Below are 18710 nucleotides of genomic sequence, written 5' to 3' on the forward strand. Positions count from 1 at the left end.
GTCATTCTGGTCTTCCATTGTGTTACATAATGAAGTTTCATAATAGCCAGGTGAAGTGGTTGCTGCAGAAGACAGTTCAGGGAAGAGTAGAGAAGCCAAATGGCAGTTTTACCCAGCCAAGCTGATGGAGGGAACTTCAGGGTTACCCTGAAAAGCAATTTCAGAAAGCTGAACTTTTATTATTTATAAAGCACATAATACTTTAACCCCACTGTTTCACCTTTCCTCAGCTGCAGCCAAGTGTGCTCAGTTACTGGGTGCATTGATTGTGCTGTACAAACAAGTTGGCCAACTCTGTTCTACTACATATTTGTAGCAGAACCACCCTTGCTTGCCTTATACCAGTCAATGAATGCTTGTGGACAAAGCTGCAATCCTGTGCACATGTTCTCCAAAGTAAGCCCTACTAAACTTAATAGGCGTTATTTCTCATTCACACATGGAAGACACTGCCTGACAATGCATTCATCAAGTGACAGTTATGCAAGTATGCAGTGACCTTTGGTTGTGACCTGTGTCTTGCACAATTATTTCCATTTTCATATGGAACGCAGGGGAAACATGACATAAAATACCTATTCAGATTAAATTCGGTGCATCTCTGTGGGGGTACCTCATCTTTAACCCTGGCTGGTTTGAGAGCAGTTGTGGACATTGGTGGATGTCCTGGGAAAGGGTATCCCAAGGTTTTGCAGCAGTAAGTCAGACTGACCACCTCTATCAGGGATGGGGAACCTGTGGCCCTCCAGATCCAGCTCCAGTAATTCTTGACCATTGGTCATTCTTCTGGGAGCTGACATAAAATAACATCTCGTGGGTCACAGGTTCCTCATCCCTGCTCTGTAACTTTTTGCATGCATGCATACCATACAAAGTGAACTTCAGTGTCAAAACATTATGTGCTTTATAAATGATGAATTTCAGCTTTCCATATGCATGCTTGAAACTTAACCGTGAAGATGTCAGGACTCATTTGTGATTGGGGATAATCTGTTACCCAGCTACCCTTCCGCTTCACCTGTGTTTCCCATGAACTTTGATACGGTAAACACAGCTAGAGGTGGGCAAACATCTCAACAAATGAAACATAAAGGGCTATTGGGAGAGAAAGTGTGTCCTTGCAATTTCCAGAGGCTGTCTGCAAGACTACTCTCAATTGCCACCCTGTCCATGTGACGCACCAGTAAGTGAGAACATTTATAACTGGCCTTGTTTGTTCTGTTTAGCCATGCTGTGTATCAACACAGGACTGTTTGTGTTACGAGGGTAGCAGACAAGATCAGCCTACAGAGGGACATGAGCCAATAATCTAATGCTGAACCCAACTCCTTTTACTTTTTTTAAAAAAGATCCTTTATACCGTCCTCAAAGCAGGATCTGATCACCTGGCAGCCATGAAACCAGTTATCATCTCAGCTTCTCTGTGAGGCTAAACTGATGTGCCATTTGCAGAAGTGGATAACTGGGACCAAAAAAGGCCAAAATCATACCCAAAACATTTGGCAGATGATTGGAATGATAAAGTCAACACTGAGCAGTTTTTAGCTTTGTGGGTGGCTTCAGGGAGAGCTGAAACCTTTGCCATGAAACTTTCATAAAACCCCAAATATTATTATTTAGTCCCATCAGTAAGTAGTTGTAATTGATTTATGGGTGCTGGTTAATAATTCCTATTAACAATAAGCCCGATGTGGTTTTAGGAGATTCACAAACTGGCTCTGAAAATACTGTAATGCTGGATTGTAGAAATTGTATTAAGTTCATTCATGGGAGCAAAGTAAGGCAGCCCATTACAAATTATGTAACTTTCGATCCTGCTGTAGAGACGAGCTTTGCCTCTTTTCATACCATTTCTGTATGATCTTGCCAACCTGCTGCCCTCAAGATGTGTCAGACAGACTACAACTCCCATCAGCCTCAACCAACAGGGTGGTAGCTGAGGCTGATGGGGAATGCAGTTCAAAACATCTGGAGGGCATGAGATCCGTGAAAAGTACCCAGTTCCTCCTGTTTGCAAATGATCTTTGTTTCTAATCTATTCTTTCTTTGGAGATTGTGAAGAGGGAACCTGCTGGCTATGGTCAAAGAAGACACACACACACACACACACACACACACACACAATGGCATTAAACTTCTCTGGCAGGGATATAAATAGCTGGAATTGCAGACCAGAAAATTGCCATGGGGGAAAATGCATTAGTTACCACGTGATCACAAAAAGGCCCATTAGTATTGTGTGTCTGTCTGTGTCTGGGATCCAAAGTGTATTCTTCAACTAGGAGCAAAAGGTCATGCTCTTAAGTTCAGTCAGAAAAAAAGTAATAAAATGTGGAGCCCTCTGTCATAGTCTCTTCAAAGCATCTTACAGTGGAGACTTTGAAGACTGTGTTTTCCTCCTGTCTTTCCTATAATGGTGTTCATGTCAGATATGACTTTTCTGTTGGCATTAAAAACCAGTCTCCCTATCCCAACTCCCTATTGCAACTGAACTCCGCTTTGCCCTGTTAATGCTAGTACTCAATTGACCGGAGGGTTGGCTATGGCTTTTTCCAAAGAAGATGCTCTCTGTGGGTGCTCCTCCTCAGCAGGCTCAGAGCTCCTGTTGTGTCCTGGAATGCAATCCTGAACCCTGAAAAGCAGGTTTTTGGAATGGCTCTCAAACAAGTCAGCACCAACCCAGACCTCCCCTATCTAGCCAGTGGTTTCTTTGGACTTGGCAGGGGAAAAGTTATGTTGGACCATCCCATGGGAACTGCTCTATATTTTATCTCTTTAGATATCTGATTCTATATTGTACACACAAACAGTACCAAACGGTTCTTCCTTAGAGAAGAAACTTTTAGAGAGATGCACTTCAGACACCCAAGGATTGCATTCCTTATATTCAAATTATAAACGGCAGTGTTGGTACTAAGAGGAGAAACAGATACAGGAGCCACAGGATGGTAAAGACCACATGACTACCTACAACTTTTATGTGCTTTAAAGAATATTGCATTTCTCTGTCCAGGAGAGGGGTCTTCAAAGTGGAGAGAAATGAACTTTCAGTGCCAGAGACTTAAATTTTTTTGGGGGGGGGTTCATGTCCTCCAAATACAAGGTAATTTTTCTTAGTTTGGCTTCTGTTGACTCTGTACCTAGTGCACACTCTCAAAAGTAATCTTCAGTTTTGCTAATATAAATGCTTTCATTTTTATCTTGTCTGGATGTCAGAAAGCTGAAGTCATCCTTGTGTTTTGACGAGGATTAGAGACATATCCAAAGTAACTGCTAAATTTTATATCTTCAAAAATGGGGAAACAGCATTTTTGCTTCTTTGTCTTAGTAGCCTTGGGTACATCTTGCAAATCTGTCTTTCCCCTAGTAAAGCTAATCCAATTATGACTGCATAACTCCTCCTGCACTCCATTTTAAGACTGTTACAAACTGCAGACTTTGGGACGACAACATGCCCAACTTTTTCTCTCTCCAGCTCCCCCCCCCCCCAACCAACATTCATAGAGCATGATTAAAAGAGATCTGGAGAATTTGAAAGCTTGCTTACTGTGTCATGACTCTATGACACACTGTGGCTTTGGGATTGTTCCTTTTGCTACGTGCCTTTGGGGAACCTGAGAAAAAGTCTGGTTTCTGGGTCTTGCTTCTCCTAGCTGTGAAATGCTAGACCAGGCATAGGCAAACTTCAGCCCTCCAAATGTTTGGGACTACAATTCCCACCACCCCTAGCTAACAGGACCAGTGGTCAGGGATGATGGGAATTGTAGTCCAAACATCTGGAAGGCCGGAGTTTGCTTATGCCTGCGTTAGACACTAGTATTTCTCTTCTTTCCTTGTGTGGGAAATACTTGAGTGCTAGAGTAAAGGCTGCACTTTTTGGTAGGTGCTTTTGGGATCCACGGCAGCTGTGCTTTCCAAACTCCCCCCCCCCCCGCATGAACCACTTAAAAATTGTGCAGTCTTACTGAGTTTTCTGCCTATTGTAGCAGCTGCATTAGATGCTATATGATTTTTAATTGTATTTTTATTCCATAGAATTCAGACTAATACAACAAAATGCAACATAATAGACAAAAGAAGCAATCTAAAAACAATTCAAAATCAAAATAATAAGGCAACTCTCAATTTGCCTGTGTTTGCATGTGCAACTGTGTATGCACATGCTGTCTTTGGCACTGAAAGAGGGTGGAACGAGGCGGAATGCTCTGCTGACATACACACATAAAGACCCAGTGGATGTGCAGTCTCCCATCTGCAACCACAAATCCACAGACACACTGTAGACACCTGAATGAAGGCTGTAGATCCCTGTTGTTTGCGGCCCACAGTTTGGGAACCTCTGTACTGCACTTTATTTATAAGATTTTAGTCTTTGCTAAAGTAAATGTCTCCCAGAACTGCTTCTTGCCTTGATACCCTGTCTGCTGTAAATAATCATGTGCACTACTGTCACAAAATCCTTGCAGGTCCCCCTTATTCTGTGAGCCTGAGAAGAGACTCTGGGGTGGTGTCACTTCCTGTGATACGTTATGCTGAACTGCACCTGTCCATCAAATATGATTGCGTATATACATATTTTTTTTCTTGCATAGCAGTAATATTCACGTAGGAATGCAACCTTGCATGAAGTGACCGTAAGTAAACTGAACTTCCTGAATGGGTGACCTGAATATGCAAATGCTGGGTTGGCATTTTATAATTCCAAGGAACATAAACTCCGTAGGATGTGGGGTTTTAGATTTCTGCTTTAGATAAGTTCACATTTCAGTTCCTTTTTCTAGTTGCTATTGAAACGTTTCTCCTTCCTCTTATCATTACCCTCCCTTTTTCCTTCCTTGCTTGCATGAAATAATAAAACCCCGACTGGCTCAGAAGGTAACTTAAGCCAAACAGGCATTAAATGGACTAATTTCCTGTAATATTTTCATCCTAGTAACAAGGCTCTGAAAGACAATTTTCTCCTTTTCTTCACCAAGGCAGGCTCACAGGATTACCAAAAAAGTCATACAGAATAGGGCTTACTGCCAACTGTTTGGATGAGGTCTGACCCCCAGTGTTCTTACCACACCTGCTTTGCATGCAGAAGGTCCCATGTTCTATCCCCAGAATCTTCAGGTAGGGCTGAAACCACGGAGAACCATGACCTGCCAGCATAGACAATACTGAGGTAGCTGGACCAGTGATCTGACTTGGTACGAGGCAACTTCCTACGTTCCTTACATATGTGGGGTTGTAGAGGTGTGGCTTGGGAAGAGAAATCCACAGCCGGAGGAATCCCTTCTCTAGATTAATTTCCAGCATTTTCTGCTTGAAACCTCTTCAGAGCAAAGTGTTGCTTGCATCAATAGGCGTCCCCCACTGTACATCTGGCTCAAAGGCTTGCATGCCGCTGGCTGGCAGCAGAGGAGAAAATGTCAATAATTGCCTTTGACAGCGTGACCACGCATGGTCACAAGGGTTTGCGATGCCGCTGTCTCCAGCCTGACCTTCCTGAAGCCTATTGCATTTTTCAGATTCTTGACACCATGGAGTGATGTTAAGCTGAGAAAGTCTCTGTCTCTGTCTAGAGCTGGGGCTGTGGGGTGGGGGGTGGGCCAGAGCCTGAAATTCTTCAGATCATGTGCCCTCCAATTTCTGGTTAGCCTGAGTGTGAGATCAGACACTGAAGCTGACCTCTTTTTATCTATGACCTTGGTGACTTGGAATTGTATCCTCTAACTTTCTAGCAAGTGTGCATGGCGCCTGGGGCTGAAGGGGGTGGGGAACGGTGGATAGGGTTTTGGAAAGCTTCTTTTCAGTAAGTTATGTATTATTAACAAGTGTGGAGGCATTGAGAAGACCCCCATTAAACCATTAGGAGGTCCTAGGCTGACCTTGAGAACCTCATGCTCTCCATTAAGCCTGCATTACTGGATTGTGATGAGAATTAGGCAAGGGCAGCCCATTCATGAGGCAAGGTGAGGCAACTACATCAGGTGGCAAGATCCACGGGGGCAGTAGATTCAGCCTCCAAGGAATGCATTGCCCACCAGTGTGATGGATGCAGTGTGCTCTTTGGAGGCCAGATCTGCCACCTCCTTGGCACCCCCCCATGCCACTTCTACAGTGGGCTCTCGGAGAATAGGAGGTGCTGCTGGTCTCCTCTCACCCCTAGGGAGGAAATGCCAGGGGGTGCCCTCTGGGGTTGCATGGGGTCTGCACCCACCTGGCGTGATTCAGAGCAGGCCCCTTCCTCCCGCAATGGCCTTTGATTCCTACTTCAGCCATCTGGTAAGTAGATGTTCACTCGCCCCCTTCTTCCCTGGTGGGCTGGGAGTGGTACCATTTTGTGGTTTGCCTCAGATGCCAAAATGTCTTGGGCCAGCCCTGTAATTAGGGTGGGGCATGTATGCAGTCTGGTGCTCCTTGGAGGAAAGGAGGAATAAAAATGTACTAAGGCCACATTCACACTATACATTTCACTACCATAATACTGTACCACGTTAAGCAGTCATGGCTCCCCTCCCCACCAAGAATTCTGGGAGCTGTGGTTTGTTAAAGGTTCTGAGAGTTGTTAGGAGACCCCTATCCCCCCCCCAGTGGTTTAACAGTCAGTCGTTCTTCCCAGGGAACTCTGCAGCATAGAATAGGCCCCTAACAACTAAATAAAAATAACAAATAATAATAGCTGTGACAGCCCAAGGCCCAGTGAAGCCCCAAAAATCGCCCCTGCGAATTCACCCATCTGCAGTGCAGACCACATGTATCAGTCGTCTGCTGGCCATGAGTCTGATGTGTCACTGATCTGTACATTTGGTAGGAAGTTGGAGTAAAGGAAATGTCATTTTCCCTCCCCACTTTCTCAAGTAACCTCTCAGGATACAAATTTATGACAATACCTTTTGAAGTGCTTTGTTCTTGCAATTGGGCCCAGATTTTTAAAGTGGGTTGAAACAATCTAGACTTGAAAGCAAACATCTTCACAGTGGGCACGGAGCGGAACGACAGAAGGCCTCTCCTCCTCAAATTCCTCTTGAAACGAATAGAGCTTGCATGCGCCAGCTCTGCTTCTCTGGACAACTTCTTGATCCTTATCTTGGAAACTGGAAGTATTTGGTGCAAAACTTAGATGCTGTTCGTTTATTGGTGTTTTTAGGAAAAACAAAAGCCTCTTGCACAGAACGAAATCATCTTCCAGCATCGTGTGGGGAATTTGTGGGCGAAGCTCCCCCAATGGCAATTTTGGGGGCACACAGAGAGTTCTCTCTTGACAGGTTTGTGTCACTTAAATACAGGTTGCAGCTAAGCAAGGGATGGATCGGGATGTCCCAGAGATAACTGGTCCAGTCGGGGACTTTCCAGGAAGATGCAGAAGCCCTGAACTTGGCACTGCTTAGAAGGGAGGAAAAACGCCTTTGGGCATTGCTGCATAATACATGACCCAACTCCTTGAAATGTGGGCCCTTTCCCCCTAAATGAAGAAGGGGTAGGGAGGGGGTCAAGATATATTGTCAGCTCCTTTTCAGTGCTGCTGTTTTCTGTTACTGGATACAGAAAGGGGCTGAGGGAGGGGAGCGAAGCCACCTGTTGGATTTTGACACTTGGCGGGGGGAGGCCATTGCCCTTTTCAACAGTGTCTGCCTGTCCTCTTTTTCTCCCTGCCTGTCTCCCTCGCTGCTTCCCTCCCGTCTCTCAGGGTTCTGTTTACAACCATCCCATTGTGGTTCTTGGGCTGGAAGCAGCTGGGTGGACTGTTTCAGGCTCAAGTGTAATTTCAGCTTCTTCAAAAGCCTTTAGAGGCCACCCCCCTCCCCTCCCGCAATCCCGGCCCGCTCTCCCCTCTGAAGAGGACAGCCACGCCAACAAGGGGATAATTTGATGGATTACTCTGCAGGGCTGAGAGGCTCTTGGCTAATCCCTTTTGTGTGTCTCTTGGACTAGACGCTGAGCAGAAGCCCTCGCCTCAGGCAGAGAAAAGGCTGCTCAGCAGGGTGGGTTTTACACACTGACATATAAATACAAGGACTCTGGTCATGTGGTGCAGGGCTTTAATCCCTGCCCACTACCATGGCCTAGAGGTTAAAGGGGGGGCACCTGTTTGGGGCTGCTTTATGTTTTTCCCACTTGGTTTGATTTACATTTTTATTCTTCTGTTAATAATAACTTGGAGAAGCAGGAGGGGGGAATCAGACAAGATGTTGGAGCTATGGGCATAGGCCGAGGGTGGGGCCCCCGTCTGTCTTGATGCCCGTGTGTCTGGAAACTCTGGCTGCTCATTTGACCAAACCTTACGGGCGCTGAGTTGTTAGCAGTTCTCCGTTTCCTGCACAGAGTTGCAGTTCCCGGAGTAGCAGAACAACCAGTCCCAGGGAATGGGTCAGCACCCTTCACAAACTACACTTCCCAGGATCCTTTGCAGGGGGTCATGACTCTTTAATGTGGGATGGTATTGCTTTAAATGTATGGTGCCAATGGGGATTAAGACTATACAATAAAAATGAATGGATAGCCAATGCAGACTTTATGCCTAAAGCACACACTCACTCCTGCTTTGCTTAATATTTGCCCTGATTAAATTTTGGTAGAGTTGAAAGCTTTGTGGCATTTTGGTTGGTCATTAATTCATAGTAAAGGGACTTTTGGAGGTTTTTTTTTTAAAAAAAGCAGTGGTTTAACCCTTAGCCATGCATGCTCATAGGCCATCTCTTTCTCTGCGTAGTTTATTTGGTGGGTTTCTTTCTGAGAAAAGCTTATTTATTTGGCATGGAGAGGAGTGACAAATATCCCCCCAGGAGATGACATCATTGTCCCCGATGTAAAATACGTGATGGAACTGTGTCCCTCCCTGTCCCTGCTACCATTACATCACTGTTCTCATCACCCTTGTGTCCTGCACTTTTTCCGCAGAATTCAATTTGGCATGTGTATGAGGTGATTTTATTTTATCCCCACAGGTTAGGCTGAGAAATGGAGACTTCGAGGCCACCCAGTGAGCTTTGTGGCTGTTAGGGCTCTGTGCCATACACACTCTGCCCACTTGGTCCCCACGTTTTGTGGCTACTCTTGAGACATGACCCTATTCTGTGGCATAGCTTCTAGTACCTTTTACGAAAGAAGTCTAAGTTTCAGAAAAAGGTGGGCTTCCATGTGAACCCTTACTGGTACCATAATCTGTTATTTTTGCCTCTGATTTTCTGGAGGGTCTTGTTTATTCACCATCACGTTAGTACCAGACCCCCTGACCTGTTTTATCTCCTCCTGCTGTGGTCATCTTTAATGCTTTTGATGAGGTATGCTGTGGAAAAATGAGGTGGTAGCCAGATCTTTCTCTCCCCCTCCCTTTTTTTTCCCAGTGCCCCCACTGATAAATCCTCATTCACTCCTGTTTGAACAGCTTCAAAATGTTCCATCCAATGCTTGCCTTACTTTTAATCGTTCAATTTTATTTATAACTCTTGTTTTGAAACAGAAATAGTTCGAATGGCTGTTACTGGCACTCCCCACCTCCTTTCTGGTGAACGTAGGTTGCTGAAAATCAAAATGGAATCTCAGTGCTATAAATGGCCATTTTTTATTTTGGAAAGTCAAAACAATTGACAGGTGGGTGTTGTTGTTGGTTGTCTCTTGGCAAAGATGTTAAGATTTACTGCACAATACGGTTTATGTTTACACAGAGGAGAGACCCACTGTGTCAAATGGCATTTGTTTCCTAGTTAAGTATGGGGAGAATCGCAGCCTTAGAGTGTGTACGCATGGTGTGCAAATGTGTGCTCATAGCTGGATGCAGGTGTCTTTTGGGGTTGCTATACATGGGATACCATCCCCATAGCATCCCTGTCTCGCACTATTTGCCAATCTAATATCTCAATCTAAAGCTCATTCTCCTGGAACAGGTATAATCCATTTTGTGCCAAGAATGTACTTCTCAAATGCTTGCTGCATACATGTGTACACAGAGAACACTTTCAGATCACTTCCTATTGGAACAGGCCATGCCAGGGGTTTTAAACCTTTTTGAGTCCACAGCTCCCTTGACCAACTACATTCTTTCTGCGGCACTCCTGTGGGGCTCAGGAGCCCAGTTATGTCACCTCTTGCCTGCAGAGCTGGCAGCCTCTCACCCTTTTTCGAACACCCTCCCTTGTGGAGTGTTCCCTCAGCTTCCTCTCCCCTGTCCTTGGGAGTCCTCTGGGCAGCCGCTGCTGCTGCCCCTGCCCCAAAGAGAGGTACCTCCTCACACTGCCCCACAAGGGCCTGAGATTTGTCTGTCCATTTCCAACAGCAAGGGCTGGCAGACTGGCTGGCTGGGCTCCCTCACCTGTTTGCTTGCTGACCCCAAGGCCGCCTCAGCTTCTGGTAACCAGCACCCCCTGGCCAAACCTAGAGGCACAATTTGCTTGGGGAACTTGTAGCCAGGGCTGCTGCAACTAACAGCTGTGCAAGCCTTTGGGAGACAGAGATGTGAGAGGGCATCACAGGAAGGGAGGGAAGGAAATGGGGACTGAGGCCAGTGTTGCCCATGGCATCCCTGACCATCCTTCAAGGCACCCCAGTGTGCCGTAGCTCCCTGGTTGAAAACCACTGGGCTGTTCTATTCCCCATTGCCATGTATAACTTGACCATGAATAAAGGCAGAATAGGAGGCAGCACATTAACCTGTGAGTGTATACTGTACACTGTATACACATCCCCACCTGTATACACAGATAGTAGCTGCCACTTTAGAAGACGTTATTGCGCAAAGGTGTGTACACTTGCAAACGGCTTTGTGAAAAAGCACACTGTGAAACAACGACCCATGTGCATTTTAAGGTCCACTTGTGTACAGAACCTTAAGTTAAATTCTCACGGAAGAACTGATAAATGCTTTCATTTGGCAACCGAATGCTGATTCGTAAATCTTAGAGAGGAGACTCTACATTTCCAGATTGCGAGGTTTCTTGGTTCTTTGCATTTGTATCCAGGGAAGCTTCTATATTCAAACCTATGTTTCTGCCTTCCGCTTTGGATAATAAGGGATTTCCAGCAGCATGTCATTAGCCTTGCTGCCTGGTATAGGGCCAGTAATGTAATCGAGGCCTCAGCTCACCGGAAACCTGGAGCTAATTCAGGGAGATGAAATGAAATAAATTACAACTGTGCTTCCATCCCTTCTCTGCTACAGAACACATTTTAGGAAGTGGGGGTGGGGAAAGGGGTCAGGTGAGTTCCATTCCAACATACAAAATAGCCAGAATTACGCCATGGTGTATTTCATATTCAGCCAGTTGGTTCCAGATTTTCTGGTACAGTACATTGGCCTTAAATGTAAACAAATAGCTCTGCACGCGAGCCATATTCTAGTCAAGAGCGACAGTCTGGGCTAGAGATCAGGGACAAGGCTGGGGGGAAATTGAATTCCAGGCCAGAGACTGGAAAGGAAAGAGACTGACCATATAACAACTGCCCCCCTCCATTCATGATTGAGATCCAGCATGTATAAGCTTATTGGACTGCTACCCAAATAAAGGAGTACTAGTCAATTAATTACATGTGTTCTTGTTGGCTTTTAAATCTATATATAACAGTGAACTTTTGAATGGGAAAGGAGCATGTTTTTACATGATGAATGCATGTATTGTGGCAGGCACCGTGTTAGAAGAGGTGTGAATGTGTCCGTGAAGAGAGAGAAGAAAGAATGCCTCTGTTAAGATTGTACTAAAACACCCTTCTCTCTCTTTTTCTTTTTTGGGGGTAAATTATTCCATCAACTATAATTAACTATTTTAAAAAGAAACCAGTCACAGTATAATGCCCCTAGTTCAGCCTTTGCCAACCTGGTAACCTCCAGATGTTTTCGACTACAGCTCCCATCAGCCCCGAGCCAGCTGGCTGAGGCTGATGGGAGTTGCAGTGCAAAACATTTGGAAGGTTGGAAAATGCTGCACTAGTAGTAGATCAGTAGCTGAAGGAACCTGTGTGAGCATTGGAGAGTATGAGCAGAACATAGGTGGGGAGGAGGAGAGGATTTGCTGCAGTGCCCATTTGCTTTTGGCCCATCACTTGCCACCCCGTTGGCTCCAGTTTTCTGTCCTTCACAGGTCTGGCCTTTGTGCCCTCCTGCTTTCCATGTGGGGGGGGGGGGCAGATTTGGATCATGGCTAGCACTTTTTAAATCTATCTTTTTTTAAAAAAAGAAAGCTGTGTGTAGTTGCCAAGTCACACAATTTCACACATTTATGTCTCGCAATGTTTTATTTTAATTTTAAAAACCAAATTTAGTCCAATTTCGTACTCATAAAAATACCCGAAAGAGATGCCAGAATTTAATTTAACACAGCTGCCCTGAGGGAATTGCTGTACTTTGCGCTGGCATATATGTTTCAAAATTTGCACTGATGCCCTGCCTTTACTCCATTAATATTGGTTCAGATTTTGCCTAGTTGTGGAGTACAGACTTCATAAACGTGCTACTAACAAGCAGCTTGTTTGGACTAATGATAAAACCATGGTTTATCATGACCGGAGACAAGCCACGGTGAGCTGCGCTCCTTAAATGGAGGTAAACATTATGTCTGAATTATGACTGTGGTTAGTCATAATTATGGTTAGCTAAAAGAAGACAACTTAGGGGAAGGGTTTGTACCTCAATGGTAGAGCATCTGCTTTTCATGCAAAGGCCCCAGGTTCAACCTTTAGCATCTCCTGGTAAGCATAAAGGTAAAGGGACCCCTGACCATTTGGTCCAGTCATGACCGACTCTGGGGTTGTGGCGCTCATCTCGCTCTATGGGCTGAGGGAGCCGACGTACAGCTTCCAGGTCATGTGGCCAGCATGACTAAGCCGCTTCTGGCAAACCAGAGCAGCGCATGGAAACATCATTTACCTTCCCGACGGAGCGGTACTTATTTATCTACTTGCAGTTTGACATGCTTTCGAACTGCTAGGTTGGCAGGAGCAGGGACCGAGCAACGGGAACTCACCCTGTCGCAGAGATTCGAACCACCGACCTTCTGATCCGGCAAGCCCTAGGCTCTGTGGTTTAACCCACAGCGCCACCCGCATCCCTAAGCCAAACTATGCCTTAGCATGAATGAACAAATGTGCTGGTGCACAATAATAATTAAAAAGCCGCTGCTTTGCCCCTCTTCTGCTGTTTCCCTGCTACTGAGAGAACTTGAGCTTGTGGATTGTTTCACTCCAAACAAACCATGCACTGTAGCCAAAGCTTGTTCTTAGTTTACAATTCATGATTTATTTGGAAGGAGACAAACCATGAGCCTGCCTGGGTTCATGCACATTACTAAGCCAAACCAGTAGCATGGCAGCAGCGGGAGGCAGGGAGCTTCATGGTTGAGTGGGGATTCGAACCCTGCTCTTCCAGGTCCTAGTCCAACACTCTAATCACTACGCCACCCAGCAATCTTTGATCACTGAGCATGCTTTGTATACATTGGACTGTTTTAGGTGTGTCATTCCTCCCCCCCCCCCAATATATTTTTCTGAAGACTTTCCTTGTGTGTAGATGGTGCCATTTGGGGTACATGATGATGATGATTTGGGGTACACTCACCTCTGAACTTCAGATATAGAGTGAAGGTTTATGAATCCCATTATTGTGAGCCACCTTGAAGAGACAGCAAAGTGAAAAAGCAGCATACAGATACTTTAAAAAGTTCCAGTTCTCAACAGATGCTGTAAATGATAAAGGAATAAAGTGCATATTTGATGTTACAATACAGTTGGATACTAGCACAGTGTTAAATCCTATTCTTTTTCGGTGAGAGTAACTCCTCTTGGAAGGATTTTCTGAATTTTGAATGATTTTGTCCCTGCCCAATAGCATTTTCTTAAAAAACACTTGTGACTGGAAGCTGGAAAGTTGTGTGTGTGTGTATCTAAATGGGGAAGTGTTTTATCTGGGCTTGGCAACTGCTGTAGAATCCTCACTATCTTTTTTGCTCTGTCACTGTTGTCCAGTTTGCACATCCATGAAGAAAAAGAGCTGTTTTCCACGACTAGGAGGAGAGTTGTCCTGAAGCTGCAGGAATGCTAAACATCCAGGCTTGTTTGATTGCCTGGCCATTATCAGAACTGTGCTGTCCTCCCAAGCTGTGCTTTTAAACCTTCCCTTTGTCTAGCTTTCCCCCTTTAAATCAAGTTGAGGCCCAGCCCACTTACCTGGTTTCCAGGTGAGGAAGTTCTGACGAGTTGTTCTGTTGTTTCTTGGGGGGAAATGTAGTTCATTTTTCATCGGTAGGGCTTGTGTATACTGTACTGTGTATAATCTTTTCTCCCATGGGAGGGAGAAAGCAGACCCGTCTGAGTTCTCTGCCTGACCTGTTTAGACACCAGTGACTATACTGCTTTCATGGAAGGCAGTTGCTTATTTTTTTTATTAATAAAACTGCATGTTGCATAAGAAAAATGCAAAGAGCAGATGGTTTACTACGGATGTGTTCATAATTCACAGTTTAACAGAATATGCATTTAAAGTAGCAAGATAACATCTGACCGTGGGTTTTTTTTATATAAATGGAAATCTTGGAGGGGATTAAACACACTGGGACAAATTGCATCTATTTACTTAGAGAGAGTTTGAGTGTGGAAGTTAGTTTTCATTGTATCATTAAATTTATCATCTATTTAGTAAGCTGGGCTAGTTAGTATACAGAATATCGCGATACACTCTTTGCCAGGAATGCTTACTGTCCGTGGGTGAATACAAGTCATTTACTGAGTGGCAGCTTCCCATAGGAGCCCCTTTCCAGTTGGGTTGGGATTCAGCTACAGGTCTTCCTGGTTGTTGTCCAACACACTAACCACTACACCACACTGCCTCTCCAAATAGGAACATATACCAAGCCAGACTAATGGTCCATTTAGCTCAGCATTGTCAATTGTGCATTGATTGGCAGTGGCTCTTCAAGGCTCCAGATAAGGAGATGCAGCAGATTGAATTTGGGAACTTTTGCATGTCCTCTGCTTAGGGGCTACAGTCCTTCCCGGGTCTTTGACGCAGAGTTTCTGGAGAGGGGTAGGTGGGCATGTGGCCAGCAAAGGTGTGAACAGGACAGCTTCATTACAGTGATGGGACCACTGCTTTATTTTCAGCGTGGTGGGCTCCAAATGTACCTCTGTGGCTGGGACTCTTCCCCTATATAGCATCTCATTTGACTGTATGCCTACAGATCCTGTCTGCCAGCAAACCTGTTGTGGTGGAGATCAGTGGTTTATAATATATGCTTGTTCTCCACAGGGACTATTATTTGTAGCCAAACTGGCACCTGCCAAATGCAGAGTATCAAATTATCCTAACAGTTTCCATCCTTCCGCCACAGTTTTTCCATACAACTGAGAAATAACCTGGGACAGCTCCACCCCATTCATTTAATGATGCGGGGCAATGCCCAGGTCATGCTGCTTGTTCTCCATGCTAAGTTTGCACCTGAAACTGCAGTAAAAATTAGCGTTTCGAAAATAAGCCACAGTTGTGTTAGGAACAGCACAACATTGGTTCTCCCTTGGGTAGTTCTTCCTTTTTAGTTCTGTCCTAATTCAAACGGTCCCAGACCAAAGCCTTAACTTGGCGTAGCAGCCAGATCTCTTGGCATCTATGAAACTTGGATGAAAACAGGGATAAGCAGACCAGTTCCTATATAGGGGCTTTGAGTCAGTGACATCGTACTGGGTGAGCTGCTCATGGAGTTCCTAAGTGGGGCATAGTTTTTATTCCATGTCGGTTCTCTGCGGATGATCTTGCATCCCACTTCAGTCTTAACTCTTCTGTTCTGAAGACAGTGCTCACAGTAAACTGTGCTGTCAAGGCGGGCTTTCCACATCTGGGCCCCCCACAGTCCCATTCCTGGTAGGGCTCTTGTGCCCTTTTAACATCTGTGTGAGAAATTCAGCAGAATGAAGCATTGCTTTCCATGAAATGCAGGGATTTCATTCACCTGTTGGATTACTGTCTGTAATGCTAGTGCGATAGACTGAGGAGCCCTCCGGACAGGGAAAATTGTCATTAGCACTGCAAGGTTTTTAAAGAAGGTCCTCTGCTCCGTGGCACAGTGATATTTCCAGAAAGAGAAGCACAGGGCACATTGTAAGTGGAACACCAAGGTTGCATCTGGCACTCCCTCTGTAAAACAGGGTTTGGCAGACTTCAACTTTTACTAGAACCCCAAGATCTGCCTACCAAAAAGGCACGAGCAACAGACATTTCGCTCAGGGTTTCTTGGAGCACACTCCGAGTTTAGGAATTGTTTTGCATTACTAATTGCTGTTTTTAAAAAGCAATTTTGTTGGTGATATTGTCAAACCATTGCTGATCCGGAAACCCTTGCTGATCTACTGCAAATCTACCAGTAGATCCTGATCTATCGCCTTTTCATGCCTGCAATGCGATTCTTTGGTGACGGTAACAGGAGGGGGAAAAAGGCAGGGAGGGCTCCCAAACCAAATAGGATAGGTGTGCTGAGTATAGGTTAACTCCTCCTCCTTTCTGCAAACTAATGCACTACCTCTTAGAGTGGTGCTCTCTCTTGTGTCTGGGTCAGGCTCACTTTGTTGAAGAAGCTTTGTCTGAGGGGATGAAACCAATGTGCTGGGAGCTCACCTGTTGCCCCGCAGCCTCAGAAGAGAATCGGGTGAGTTTGTTCTTCGTGTTAGAGATAAGTGGTGGTTTTTCAGAAGTTTTTTGGAGGCTGGAATAGCATGATCTTGTTGCTTTCTTGACTGTGTGCTGTGTTTTCCTGCTTCATCCTGTTAATTCTTCTGATCTCCCTCCCCCTCCGTGAAGAGAGAGGCAAATGTTTTGAGAGAAGCAGAATTTCACATCCAAACCTTGACGGTTGTGTGACATATAATTATTGAAATATTGCAGCAGGAAATTCTACTGGGGACACATTCCCCCCCACCCCATAAACTACTATAGTAGGGGAAAGGAATTATGTGGTAGCCAGGAATTTCTCTCGGTTTCTGCCTGTTAACACATCCTTGCTTTCAATGTGTGCCAATAAATCCAGGCTAAAGGGTATGAATTTAGGCTTGCATGTGAGAGAGAACATCAGGATCTTAGGTTTTGCCTTGTCTGGTGATTAGTATTGAAGCGAAGCAGAATAATAGACTTGTCATCTGGTCCAGCCCCCTGCAATGCAGAAATCTTTTGCCCAATGTGGGGCTCGGACCCAGGACTCTGAGATTAAGAGTCACATGCTCTACCGACTGAGCTATGCTATTGATCTTGGTGAGGGAACTGCAAAAGACCTAGAAGATTGTCTAGTTCAGGCTTTACCACAGTTTCCCCAACAAGTACTATATGAATCAGTGTGCTACAGTATCTCAGATGTGTGTCCTCTAACCATCCCTGTCATCTGGGGAACTTGTTAAGAGAACTTAACAGGACTTAGTTAATGCGTAAGATCAAAAGTTCTCAACACATCCTTCATCACAGTCCTTGCTTTCATCTTCAGTTGAATCATATAGGACTGATGAATTCAAAGCGCTTATGACTGTGTGGGGGAAGTAATCTCATACCAGTGCTCCATCTAACCATCCTAATCAACAATGTAATTAGCAAAATGGTGTCCTTTATAATATGCATGGAGGGGGGGGTATGTGGATGGGTGGGTTCATTTGCCGACTGAGTAAATCTTGCAGATGTGAAGAACTGACCCTTGCCAAGTGGGTCACCACTCAGAATTATTAGACAGTAGTCGGTAGAGCATGAGACTCTTAATCTCAGGGCCAAGGGTTTGAGCCCCACATTAGGTGAAAGATTCCTGCATTCCAGGGGGTTGGGCTAGATGACCCCTTTGGTCTCATCCAGCTCTACAAGCCTGTGATCCTGCAAGAAACATGAGTTGGGATGTAAATAGTTTTATCCTTTCCAGCTTTGAAAGCTGGGGAAACTTCCTCTCATCTGCATGATGATATCTGCCCACATTCCAACCCTCTCCCCTCTGCAGTTAGTTAACAGTACAGATGGGTTTCCATATTCGAGGAAGAAGAAAAAACCATTGGGAGTCTATAGCATCTCCCTTTAGGAGATGGAGGATCTTTAGTTGGCTTCCATCTTCAACGTGCTGTGCGCTAACTTTCCCCCTGTTTTGCTCTACATGGTTTGTGCATCTTCTCCTTCTACCTTGGTCATGTTTCTCCCACCCCCTAAGTGTACAAAGGAAATGTGCTCTTCTGTAGTCTCATTAAAAACCATGAAGATGGGTGAGAGGTGAATGAATTGTTTGGAGAAGGGAAGGATGTCAGGCATGAAAATGTCTGCACCGGTTATGTGTAGAATGAAGATGACAGCCCCATGAACTTCTCAACTCCAAGCAAAGCCTTTAAGGGCCATAATTGCTTCTCTGGGGAAAGGTTGGTGTGCCTGGGATACAGTTGTACACACAGGCTTTCTCCAAAGTCACATAAATTTCAGGCAGTTAACTAACTAATAGGAGTTGGCTTCTTCTGGGTTATTCCTCTGTATATACGATGACCTCAGAAGAAGTTAGAGAGGCGTGGGCCTTGCGGATTACCTGGGTGCATCATGCAGCTGTTTGCCTTGGTTGGCTGTTGGAGAACGTAACTCAGTGACAGGCCTGTCATCACTTTCCCAGCTGAGATAGGTAAGTCTTGATGTGGCAATGTCTCCGGAGAGTCTGCAAGGAGAACGCCTTGCAAATGAGAGGTGCCGCCGGCCAGCTCAGTAAAGGCAGAACTCTTCATATTTTAACACTTGAAAAATTCAGGCA

At 45.1% G+C, this 18710-nt stretch overlaps 1 protein-coding gene across 2 annotated transcripts in view; it reads left to right on the plus strand.

Moving 5' to 3' along the window:
- SLC45A3 (solute carrier family 45 member 3) overlaps positions 1-18710 on the plus strand; it is a 45670-nt gene that overhangs the window by 10618 nt on the left and 16342 nt on the right. Inside the window, exon 1 of one of the 2 annotated variants that reach the window (XM_081916382.1) lies at positions 16421-16607. The exons of the other annotated variant lie outside the window; for it this stretch is intronic. The gene's annotated coding sequence lies outside the window, so the exon portion shown is untranslated. Of the gene's footprint in view, positions 1-16420; positions 16608-18710 lie in introns of those variants that run through there. 2 annotated transcript variants of the gene reach the window in all.

Source organism: Podarcis melisellensis, assembly GCF_964234715.1.
Source record: "Podarcis melisellensis genome assembly, chromosome: 6".
NCBI lineage: Eukaryota > Metazoa > Chordata > Lepidosauria > Squamata > Lacertidae > Podarcis > Podarcis melisellensis.